Source organism: Pavona decussata, unplaced genomic scaffold, assembly GCF_977016875.1.
Source record: "Pavona decussata unplaced genomic scaffold, jaPavDecu1.1 SCAFFOLD_114, whole genome shotgun sequence".
NCBI classification, from domain to species: Eukaryota; Metazoa; Cnidaria; class Anthozoa; order Scleractinia; family Agariciidae; genus Pavona; species Pavona decussata.
In genome coordinates, this window is record NW_028145528.1 from 5,523,925 (window position 1) to 5,536,962 (window position 13,038).

Sequence of the window (13,038 nt, forward strand, 5' to 3'; positions counted from 1 at the left end):
GGCAAACATTATCCCAAGGTTTTATAACGTCACAGTTATGTAATAAACGAACATAAATGATTTTGGAGGCCGATAAGCAATTCGACCTTCAAGAAACGGTGCCTAGAGCAAGTTCCTCGATAGTCCCGGTGATTTCGCGGCCGGGCAGATGTCCACAGCGTTCAACGGAGACGAAATTTGTTGCTTTAATTTTAAAAGCTGGATTTTAAATTCTTTAGGAACATTAGGCAAAATTGCACTGTTAATAAGCACATAAAATGGTTTTGAAGCCCGGCAAGTTATCGGTTTGTCGAGTAGGAAAACTATTTTTTGTTCATAGATAGGGGCGGGTTAAGCGTTCCACGACAGAGATGCAATTTGTTTAAATTTTGAAAGCTGGATTTTAAAAGCTCTATTAACCCATTAAGCAAATTTGCACTGATAACATCCACATAAAGTGGTTTTGGAGCCCGATAAGTTTTCGGCGGGTTGAGCAAGTTCTTCGATAGTCTTGTTGAATTTGCCGCCGTGTGGGAAAACTATTTTATGTTCACAGGCAAGTGTCCCTCAACATAGACGCATTTTTTTTGTTTTAATTTTGAAAGCTAGATTTTTAAAATTATTACAGATCAATTATTAGGCAAATTTCCACTGGCCATAACTACCCATAGATAAAAAGCGGACGAAAAATTAATACAGGATCCATGGCCTGTGAGCTGTCGCGACTTTCAAGAGACGAATAGCGTCTGTGGCTCGATTCTGGAGACCTCCAATAACTAACTCGCTAGGGTGAGCAGTTTGTGTTGGTGGTTACGTGGTGAAAAATTCCCAATCTGTTCCGCGAAGTTTTAACTGTTCTACGAAGCTCTGACTCAGAAAATCGGGCTAAGGTTGTCCACAAGATGCTCGGCAACTTTTGGGCACCTTTCGCGATTTCGAGCAACTTTTTTTTCCATCGAGAAACTTCTTTAATTCTAAGACAATACCACAAATTAAAGTAAACTAAACAGGCATATTAAGCACTAAATTTTGTTTGTTTCGCGTTTTTGGTCACTTTATAGTCTGTAAAGTCAATAAGTGCACGTTGTGGACTGTAGAGCATTGGTTATTAAAAAGGCGATTCAGGTGGTCAGCGGTGATGGTGATATTTTTAAATTGAAAATGGCGGGCAATGACGATGTCTCACCATGCTTGAGTGACTCTGAAGTTTTAAATCCTTTAAGATGGCAGCTACAGCTGGTGCCAGACTTAGTACCCAGATAAGGCTGACATAAACAGCTTTGTCTGTATTAACGCTATTCAGTCATACAAGTGCTTGTTTGGTTTAGTGACATTTGAAGAAAACGACAAAATGTAACTCGTTGTAGCAAGTCGTTAAAAGCTCAGGAGCCAAGGAACAGTGAATATGCCCTTTGCTTGGTTAAATTAATACTAGAACAAGTGTTTAGTCCACACTTTTAACGTTCTGCTACATGTCCCATAATTTTCTTAAAATTTTCGTGATTTAGGATTTCGCAAAAGAACGACATCGTCACGCTTAGAAAAGTTGCGTGACAGAAATTGAGCCAAGGAGTTTAAGCAGTCTCAGAAAGTTTAAGAGTAGAACTAGTTTTTTTGCATTACTTGATATGTCTGTTAAACAAACCTTCACCTTTGTGCGTAATTTTACGACAAACTTGTCTGTCTTTGGACTTTGGACTATCATTTTGTGTGATCATGAAATTTCAGTCATTATCGTGCAATCTTTAGTAGATCGTCAAATATTGAAAACTATTATTCAACACATTGTAACACTGCCCATATATGGTCACGGTGAACTCAATATACGTCGTCCGCTCATAACGGATATCCTGCGATATACGTAATTTCATGTATCGGGAAGAAAAATGGCAGAGCGCTGTCAAAAAGTAACGACCTCGCAAGTAAACCAAATCATTAATAATGCTGTTTCATAAAATAAAAAGAAGGCCACCAAGTTTGCTCTCAAGATTTGTAATGGTTACTGCAAAAACGTTTTCTGTTTTATATCACTTTGCTTATGAACTGGCAAATTACAGTTCACCAAAATTGTTTTTTCGCTAGACTCTTACATTGTCCCGTATTCTAGGAAAGGCTCAGAAATGATAAACAGTATTTTCTTAGATTGGTTCTCGCAACAATTGTACAGAATTCTCGACTCGTCTTGAAGAGATGGAAGAAACCACCCGAGAAAACCGAGCTCGCAAATGAAGTGCCTCGGGAAATTTTCTCTCCGTCTGGTAGAAAAAAAGATGGAGCCGAGGTAGTACAGATCCAGAGTTCTTACAGGCAACAAAGCACAAGATGCGTTTGAGAAAACACTAAGGAAAGATTGCTTGTGCAGTAAACAAAGAAACACTAACCCGAGAAATCGTTGAAAAGCTTTTCCAGTCTGTTCAACTTGGCCCAGCTGACGGAACAAATCTTTCGCAACTTCAAAATACTGTTTGGTTTCAGCTTTTGAGGCTATAAGTTTGTGGAAATTTTTGCTGGAGCGATTGGGGCACCAGACGAGTACTCAATTTTGATGCTAGTTAGGTCAACGCTCTCGATTTCATTCAAACTTAAACAAAGCTGCCACTTTCATTCATGCACGTCCGCGCGAGGTCAAATGTTAGAAGTTTCTTTTTTAAACAAACAAATATCGCCTCCAGCTTTTCTGCTATCAATGTATTGAATAATAAAACAATTATCCTGCTCAATCTTGCGGAATATCGCCTGATTTTAGCCAACTTGGCCTACGGCTTCATCGGCTAAGTATCAGGCGATATTAAAGCGCGATTTCGTAGGATAATTGTTAAATATATAAAAAGACGAAAGATAAAAAGCTCCAAGGAGAAACGATTGGAGAACGAATTGTACCAGAATGAAGGATACATTGGAAGGAAAGACGGGGAAAGATCGATTGTTACCTTCCTAGCACCCTTTATAAGCTATTGGCTTTTCGCTTCAATTGAAAAGGGAAAAAACCCCGTTTACGTCGGGTCTGGGTTTCTTGAAAAAAGACAGTTCTTGATGATCAACCCACAGCTAAACGAAAATAAATAAATAGTTGAAAATTATGTTGTTCGTTTTACCTTTGTGCAATCAAAGGGCTCTGATTGGTAGTTAAACTCTCGCAGAATTTTAGGGTAAAGTAAATATTAAGTTTTGTCGACGGTTGATGTACTATTACTTGCTTATATCCTTCTTCTGCTCCCTCCTCTAAATGTGGTAAAGAGTGTCTTCCGCTGTGATTTGTATTGATCACACCGTTGTGGCAATTTTCTTAAAAGCTGTCAGAGGATGCAAATAGCTTACAGATATATTGAAACAACCACAGTATTTGAAATTACCTTCATTTTTTACAACTAGCATCCTTCTTCCAACAAAAAGAACAACATGTTACACTGGCTGGTCCTTCAATACACGTGTTACGCGATTTTAAGGCAACTGGCAATCTCAATTAGTAGTTGTTTAACTGGCAGGTGTTGAAACATCATAAGGAAAGTTTATTCATCATTCAAATTATTCACCTCGGTATTTTGTTTTTCCAGTTGAGGGCGCATTCTTTGGTAAAAAAGTTGTAAAGTGATATTCTTAGAAGCTTTCACGAAACCTTTTGACCCTTTCGTTTGCAGTTTGCAGCTGGTCACGTTAGAAAATAAGCACATAAAACACGACATGCGACGAATTTAGAGTTACAAGTAATGTACTACATTGCATTCTTGTGATTGTTTCTGTCTAAGGTAAACACGGCTAGTAATGCAGAATATGTAGGCAACACCGACAGGTGTTTAAGAGTATGGCTGGATGAACGTGGTACCGACCATAGTTCGGCAATGTTATAACATCTAACTGACCTAAACAACTGTGAGGTATTCAAGTTTTTGTCAAGCCTTTACACAATTCACCTGATCTGAGTCTCAGAATAATGAAGCTGGTATTACTGCTAAATTTTAATTCGCATCAGTCATCAAGCTATTTTAGACAATGCGACTATTATTACATTCAACAATAATTTCGATCTGTTATGTTTTCTAAAACTTTGTTAATTAAAAAACTCAAGCCCTCTCGCCTCAACGTTGGTGTCAAGGTTACCAAAGACCTTGTTCTAATTTAGCGTTACAATTTTTTGTAGTATTCAACGTTATAATCGTTAGCTCATTGCTGCGAAGCGTCGGCTTCCCAGAACACTATTTCAAAGGGTCTCTTATGGGGGTCGGAGTCTCCACACACCGATGCATTTTTCCACCTTACACCGTTAACCGTATGTGCTCTTAGGTAAAAACGGTAAACGCCGTTAATTTCGTGAAAACCGTAACGGCCGTTTATTTCACAACGTATATTTTTCACTTAAGTAGTTCTAGCGTTCGTAACGTTGACACAAGCATGCTAAATAATTTAATAAGGCCTCAAGGTCTTTAGAATACAACTCGTTTTTCGAATTCCTTTCAAACGAGTTCACAAGCATAAAGAATGTTGTTTATAGTGAGAGGCCAGCGAGCCACAACAATGTATAATTTGAACCGTTTCAGAGACGCATACAGAGCAATGAAGGCATCATTCGTTTTGATCTCGGCGATCCCAAAAGATGAAGCATCAAACATTTCTCGGCAACAATACAAAGGCTAGATATTGTTCTTCAGTGTACATAAGAAAAGCCGGACTCGTTGAATAGAACCACACTTGCCAACTCCATTCAGCGAAGCTGTAACAGCGGCAATGAAATTCCCCGTGGTACATGCAGCATACAACAATTGGCTATCATCAGACGGAAGAAAAACAATTGGTTGTTCTCCTTTATCGTTGTCCCATAAATTGATCATGCCGCTGTCAAACCCTTTGTCTGTGTTTTTCTTCAGTGCGCAGTATCAGACCTCTGGGCAACAGTGGCCTGAACAGGAAGACTTGGTCCAGCCTGGTCAAATTAACCTTCCTCCAGCGGAAGAAAGGAAGGAAGAAAATTCCACATTGTAGCTTGTAACTCTATCTTCCCTTCCTTGGAGGACCGTAAATCAACTAAATGCGACACCAGATAAGGCAGTCAAGCGTTATACTGCCTGTTTATTTTAACTTTGGCTTTTTGTCTGGGATATCCAGGTATTAAGTCTTATTCAGGTCTAATATTTAGATTTTATTTTCCTACAGCATGCCTCCTAAACGGATTTGTTTCCAAAAGAGAGCCGCTTTGCTGGGAGAAGATAGTGGTACTGCATCTCCTCATCCGTCTGAGCTGCGGCGTCAACCCTAGCCTCGACAGATAGCGGATTGAAATTATTCCATCTGCCCAAGTGGAGCAGGGTTGATATCACCTGAACACATGACCGCCATCACAGAGGTGGTAAACCACGCCCTTCAGAGAGCTTCTACCTCTGCCTCTGACGTACAGTTTGTACCTGACCCCACCAATTAAGCACCTCAAGTTCATGGTCGCCTAAATTCCAACGCCACAGCCTCTATCCATGAATCCGTGAGTACTGTGATGAAGAGAGTGACTGGAACTCAGAACCAGCAAGGATCCAAGAGTAAGAGCACGTTTCTGTCAGAAGCCACTCCGCTATCTCACAGAGTACCAGATAGCCATATAGTAAAAACGCAAATTTGGGCTTACAAATTTGCTGATTTAGCGCTCCTCCTGCATTCCAGTATCAGTCATTCCGCGGAGGAGTAACCCTTCAGGGAAGAAACCTATACTGGAGGCCAGCCATGATCAGTACTGGGAACCATAGAGTACATTGTAGAAAGTAACCGATAGAAACGATTGATCAAAGATGTCTGCTTTCCAGACTATTTACACTGCTATTTACACTGAGCATGTTCCCAAGGATACCACAGCTTTGATGAAGTACGAGTTTTCACTATAAGGGAATTAGTTAATATAGGGGCAAATTGGATGTTTTAGGATGAAATCTTCCACAAACTAGGGCACTCCCAAGGCATTCCATACGATCAAATGCATTCAAAGCTTTGGTTTAGGGCCCATACTTTAGAGCTAAATCAAACAATCAGCCAAAGAGAAATAAGCCCGCTGGTGTCTACATCTCCAAGGGGTTTTGCTTAAAGTTTCACATGGGAGTTCAATGCCCAGGATGTTAGTTTAAACAGCACTATTCTAATTGCGATGCGGGTAAGCTAACCCATCGCCAAAAGCCCACAAACTAAACCTACTGCAAGTTAGGGGTCATAACCTCAAAGATAATTGGTTGGTTTTTTTTTGGAAGGATACAATGTTCAGTTACCTCAGCAATTGATATCCATTTTCTTACATGGTTTTCGTTTGCATTTTGAAGGACCACAGATAGGTGGCCCTTCGGTCGCACGGCATCCAGAAATGGTTGAGAGTAAATTAAAAACCGCCAGGTGAATATCAATGATACATCATTGATCATTTCCTTATGGGGGCTCGTTCAGTGACTTTATTCCATCAGAATTTTCTTCAGTGTACTATGAAACAGTTGAATTGATTATGCTTGCTACTCAAACTGAAAGGTTATGCCGTTGCTGCGCGTCTGAGTAAGCAAAAAACAAAATTGGCAATTCTGGCAAGTTTGGATGGTCCTTTTCTGCAGTCTTTTTTAATCTTACTTTACAGAGAAATAGCCGGAGTTTTCTGTATACGTACCTCATTTTTTCGACCGAGCCTTATTTCTTTGATCCTAAAGATCTGATGCCGCATGACGTACTGAAGACGACATAGAGTTTTTTCTCATCAATTCAGATGTAGCAAAGATATTGCTGTTTTTTCCGTCTTTGTTCTCAAGTGCTGAAGAGATCGATCAATGAGGCCCATGAGTAACTGGGCCCTTTAAACCGGCTGAACGCCGCCTTGAGAAAGTTCCTCGATAGTCCCGGTGAGTTTGTGGCCGGGTAGGAAAACTATTTTATGCTCACAGTTCTCTTTAACGGAGATGCAATTTGTTGGTTTTAATTTTGAAAATGGATTTTAAAATATTTATGAATCCATCATCGGACTGGTACTAACCACCCATTGATAAAAAGGCGGATTAAAAAATTATACAGGAGTCGTGGCGCGTGATCGGAAGAGTTGTCAGTCGGGACCTTTAAGAGACCAGCAGAAAATGTAGCTCGATTCTGGAGAGCTCCAGTAACTATCTCGCTGGGGCGAGCATATTTTTTTCAGTCCCGCCTCTAATAGTTTGTATTGGTGGTTATTAATGCAGTGAAAAATTCTTAATGTGTTCCACGAAGTCTTAAACATTTTAATGGCTCTGACCTGTACAATACTTGCCCTTTGCTTGGTTAAATAAATACTAGAGCAAGTACTTTGTCCACACTATTAGTTTATAGGCCTATTATAAGGGACACAGTATAAGTTTTACTAGAGGTGCCTCACTCCTCTCAGGCTCCCCATTCTGAATTGTTTTTTAAGTAAATTGTAATCCATTTAATATTAAATTTTTGTAACTATTTAATACTTGTGTACTAGTTATTAGGAGTAGAGAAACAAATAAATGAAATGAATTAAAGAAGGCGAAAAATGCACACTTTCGGGCATTTTCAAAAAACAACCCAAAGCAACTCAATACAACCCATTTTCAAAGGTCTTTCCTTCAAGGGTTTGTCAAAATAGGGATATGAAGCTTATTGCAAGTTATTCACAATACACATAATAGCATGTCTAAGCCAAAGTTAAATAGCGCAAAGCAATAAAGCAAGTTGCAAGGATTCGCTGTATCTTAGTACAATGTTGTCGATTATACACTATACCATGCACTCAAAGACTGCAATATCTTTTTTTTTGTTTCTGTCCACCATTTTCAGGCCCGTAGCAAGGCTAAAACAACTGAGGGGGCTTAGCAAAATGGTGAAACAAAAAACTACCCCCCCCCTCCCCCCGTCACTCAAAAACAGATTGATTTGGGAGTTTAGGATGCAACGAGAACATCAAAAAACCCGGTAGATTTAGTAAGTAAAACAATTACTTTGCACCTGGATCACACTCTTAGGTACATGTTTTTGCCTCTTCTTTAACGTGGACTTTTACGTGAAGTTTCATAATTTCACGTTTGAAGGAGGACGTAGACAAAGGACGACAAATTTTTCTTCCTCTTTTTAAATTTAGAATTGGGCAGTAACAATCCGACTGCAGGAGAATTTTTTTTCTCTAGTCTTGAGGACATATTTGTGTGGCTTTTTTGTGTGACAACGCGGGAACACTAAATTGTTATAAACTAAGGACATTTGTATAGCTTAAAATGAGCGGATGTCTTAGCAAACAAGTAGTTTATTTCGACAGCTTTCGCGGCTTCAGATTGGTTGATTTAAATCCATTTTAATTCTTATTTCCGATTCACAAGATAGGAGTGCCTGTTAGCGAAGGAAACTGACAGGTAGTAAACAGACTATTAAAGGTTGTGAAAAGGCACTCGCAGCGTCAGAATTCAACATTAATTTGTTTCAATTATATATATATATATATTTTTTCTAACTTTCAAAAATTCTGATGTGGTGCCGACAGTGTCTCGCGTATTGATGTGTATCATTGATCACACCAGTGTGACAATTGTCTGAAAACCTGTTAGATAATCAAATAGTTCACGGATGTATTGAAACAATCACAGTATACTAAATTATCTTCACATTTCAAAACTAAAAGAACAAAATGTGACATCAGCTGGCCCTTTTGTATATGTGTTACGTGATTTTTTAGGCAACTGCTAATCAAAATTCTAACATAACAAGCCAGGGGCCCCATTCTTAGACCAACACGACCTTCAAGGACGCGTGCTTCACATGTTTTGTGGTGGATCTTGGGGTTAATTCTTTTTTTGGAGCTCCGATGTATATTCGCACTGTCAATAGATAACTTGAGTAGGCATCTCCACTTCCGCAGAATCTAGGTCAGTGGAATGGTTGTTTAAATCGACTTTAAAAAATCACATAATATGTGAAACTATCTACACCCTATTATTCAGCAACCTAGACAGAACGAAATCTCGCCGTATGCTAATGCGAAGTAAATATTGCATTATTTTACAGCGGGGTAGATTGGTTCACCTCAAAAGCTAGCTGTATACAGCTGTGCTATTTGTGGGGTTAGAATGTTCCACAACGTTTTTTATAAGATAACACACGCTGCAGGAATATTATTTAACAACCATTAACCGTGGTTTTAGACCACGGCTGAGAGATGAAGGACGGAGGCTTCTACAAAAGGCAAGAGGAGGTCTCGGCGAAATTAGACATTTTTAGAGCCTAAAGGGAGGCAGCGTGGTCGAGTGGCTAGGGCGCCGGACTAGAAATCCGGAGGTCCCGGGTTCAAGTCCCGCTCTGACCACTTGCTGGAGTTGTTTCTCGGTAGCCCCAAGTTCAACTCCACGGGCGCGCCTGTAAATAGCCAGCACGTCTGCCTCCTGCCAGTTGGGATTTTTAATCATGTTATTTTCAATTTAAATTATTTCTTTGGGAAGTTTAATGCTCGGCCCCACTAGCACTTGTGCTATAAACATTGCCGAGGGTAAATAAAGGTTATTTATTTATTTTTATTTTTTATTGCTGTGTGCAAAATAGTATATAGGAGGGATGACTTTCTCTTGCCTTAAGTATCAAATTTTGCATATATTTGCCCTTTGGCAACTGTGCACCATATCTAACGTCCTGATTTGGAGACAGTTTACCATGAAAATCACACTTTGCTACTTTTTACTTCAGCTTGTCAGCTTTTATTATTGAAGAAAATTAGTCATTGTGATAAGATGAATTCAGACAGATTTCTAGATTTCTGAAACTGTAGTATGTTAAAAATCGTGCCTCCTAATACAAAGATATTTTTTGTGTCGTTTAAAAACTATAAAAAGCTTTAACAAGCATAACAAGCATTTTCTGTTTAAGTTGCGTAAACAACTGCGAGGGTCTTGCTTCTATTTAATCTTTCATCCGCAGGTGAAACATATGTTTCGTGGAGTATGAATACATGAAACATATATTTCACCTGCGGATGAAAGATTAAATAGAAGCAACACCCTCGCAGTTGTTTACGCAACTTAAACAGTTGCGAAAAGAAAGGTTGGAAAAAACTCGCAACTCAGCTATCGGGCCAACTGGGAGCTGGTCATATTGTATCGAATTGTAAATTGGAATATACCCTTGAGGGATCAATTGAAATATGAATACATGAAACATAAATTTGAACTGCGAATTAACGATTAAAAAGAAGAAAGACCCACGCAAATATTTACGGATTCGAATCCTTGACCGCTGCGGTACCGCTGCGATGCAGTGCTTTTCCAGCTGAGCTATCAAGCCAACTGGGAGCTGGTCATATCGTGGGTTCGTAATATTCTACTATTCCAATAGAAGTATATGTTTCCGTATGATACAAACCAACATAGTGATACGGAAGTGCTCGTTTCATTCCTCAAGTGCATAAACGAGCCACAGGTTTGTGTACAGCTTTCAATTCCAAGACATAAATTTCGTATCTGCGAATAAGGAAGAAATGGGCCATTTTTGAGCTGTGCTAGAACATACAGCCACGACTGCAATTACACATCGATTGCAATGCTACACCCTCCTGCCTTTCCTCTTCAAAAATCTATAACAATAATAATTTTCGGTTAATGAAACAGCAAGTTGCTGGAGGACTTACTTTTCTCGAAGATGTTGGAATTTCTCGTGGACAACACGTATCGCTTCATTCGTTGTATGCGCCGCTGTTGAAGCTCTCCAGGGGCTAATCCACAGTAGAATATTCTAGAAAGATAAAATAAAGTCCCTGTAACTTGATAAACAACCTTGGGTACATCTGAAACCAACCAAAATGATGAATTTGGGTCGGAAGCAAGAATCAGTTAACAGAATGACGCCATCCTGGAAAACCAGGAAATCAGGAAGGACTGAAACTCGTTGTTCCCAGGATGGGGAAATAGCTCAACAGAGATAGATAAACAGCGAAGGGTAGTTTTTTATCCTATGATAATTTTTTGGATAATGACGTAAACCGCTCAGAAAAAAAATACAGAAATATTCTTCCTTTGAACTGATAGTCTCATATGTTTAGAGCTTGTTGGATTCTGCTTGCAAAGGAAACAAAACTTCTCGGTAACTAAATTCAGGAACGACTCACTCTCAACACCGTCGTCGCAGATCGGTATTTAGAAGACTTTAAAAATGTTATCCGTTAGCAGGTTTCTACGGATTGAAACGTTGTACAGTGAATTTAACAAGAAGTATGGAAACTAAAACAAAACCACCTTATTTCTAAGGCCACCTACTTGGGCCGCGTGCAGCAGCTTGCCTTTTCCAGGAAGGAATAAAGCCAACAAATGTCTTTGCAAAACTCTATCTCAACAACTTATGGAAAAATTAAATATAAGTCTTTTTTGCAGTCTAGCTTTCGAAGGACAGAGCAAATTTGCTGATAGCGGCTTACCGACGAAGGTACGAGGTTAGTGATTAATGGAATGGCCATTATAATATCAGACAGGAAACATTCTGAACGATAAGACATACAAGTGCATGGGTGGGACTTAGTTAGATCCATTCAGCCATATCAAACGGGCTGTCTATTCTCTCATTTTTTAACGCATATCTGATTGGCTCATGCTGTCAGACATGGCATATTTTCGGAGAAAAGAAAAAAGATTTTACCCCTGAGAGGGGAGGGGGGTCCTTTACCCATTTTTGGGTCATTTTCGCCGGGGGGTTTGAAACCCTGATCCAATATAGGACAAAAATAACCTTAAATACCTATACAACGCCCTCTATTTAAAGACCATATTTCTGAGATACTTGAAACAATAGCGCTAATATCTTGTCCTGGAAATGATATTATGTTGACTGATGACCTGCTAAATAAATACAGATCAACGTCTCCGATTTGGGATTGCTAAATACTCGACGACAGTCTTACAGCTATACCCTGTCTAGTACGGGTCTAGACCTCGATTAGGGCAGACTCGCTGGAAATTATATACCCTGTTCAGGGCTGAGGAACCAAAACCATACCCTGTCCGGCGGTACGCCCCCTTATAGGCCATATAGAGGAGTATCCCCTTCCCGGGGATTTGGAATGTCTCATCGCTGAGGGAGAAAACACCAAGGTAAGTTGAATCCAGTTTGACATTTTAGCTATTGCAAGATCGGAAGCAGCGGTGCTAGTATTGTTAAAACGTACCGCATATTTTGTTCAGTGGCAAAGAAAATGAGTGCAGATAATGATAAAGAGTTGTGGTTATTTTTATTCGCCTATAGGGGACTACTGAATACTTAATACTTAATTTTGTGACGGGGTTTATTCTCCCTTTGAGTCAACGTGGGAGCCCGCAGAAAATTGTGTCCGGTACGGTTTATTGATAATTGCTGTTTTCACTAACTGTAACAACGTTATCCTATTGTTATTGTCTTGAAGAGTATCTTATTGCAATTCGTAGTTTATTAGGTGCCAGCAAGGAAAAAGTTAAATAACATTAATATTCCTTGTATAAACTACTGGCATGGATACATTATACATAATATTTAACATGTAGATTGTAATCTTACTTATCTTTAGATTTTTCAAGAATCCAGATCTAGAGGAAAGTAGTCTCATTTAGAATTGCTGTCGAGTAGCACCTTACTGAGCCGGAACTATAGGTTACCTGTTACCATCAGATTTAGGGGAAGATGTATAACGGTACCTTTCTAGAAATAAAGGAACTTTCCAGGATGGATGGCACCTGTTGAACAGGGCAACCTTCTCTAGAACCCTCCAAGGGAAGATGCATAACGGTGCCTTTTTAGAAATGAAGGAACTTTCCAGGATGGATGGCACTTTTTGGACAGGACAGCCTTCCCTAGAAACTTCCCAGACTTTAAGATCATTGTAGAGATACTCACGGTAAGGGGGTAAAGGTGTTTATCCGACGAAAGGGAGGCAGTGATCGCCCAAAAAATATAGCACAGGAGAAGGACATCATCAACTGCCAATAGCTTTTCAGGAGATTTTGACCTTCTCATTTATCAAAGTAGCTCTTATGGATACCTCTTAAATGACTGCTGTGGCTCCTCACTCTTTACGTCATTTATAACTCCTTACCATAAAGCATTTGGGCAAGTCTG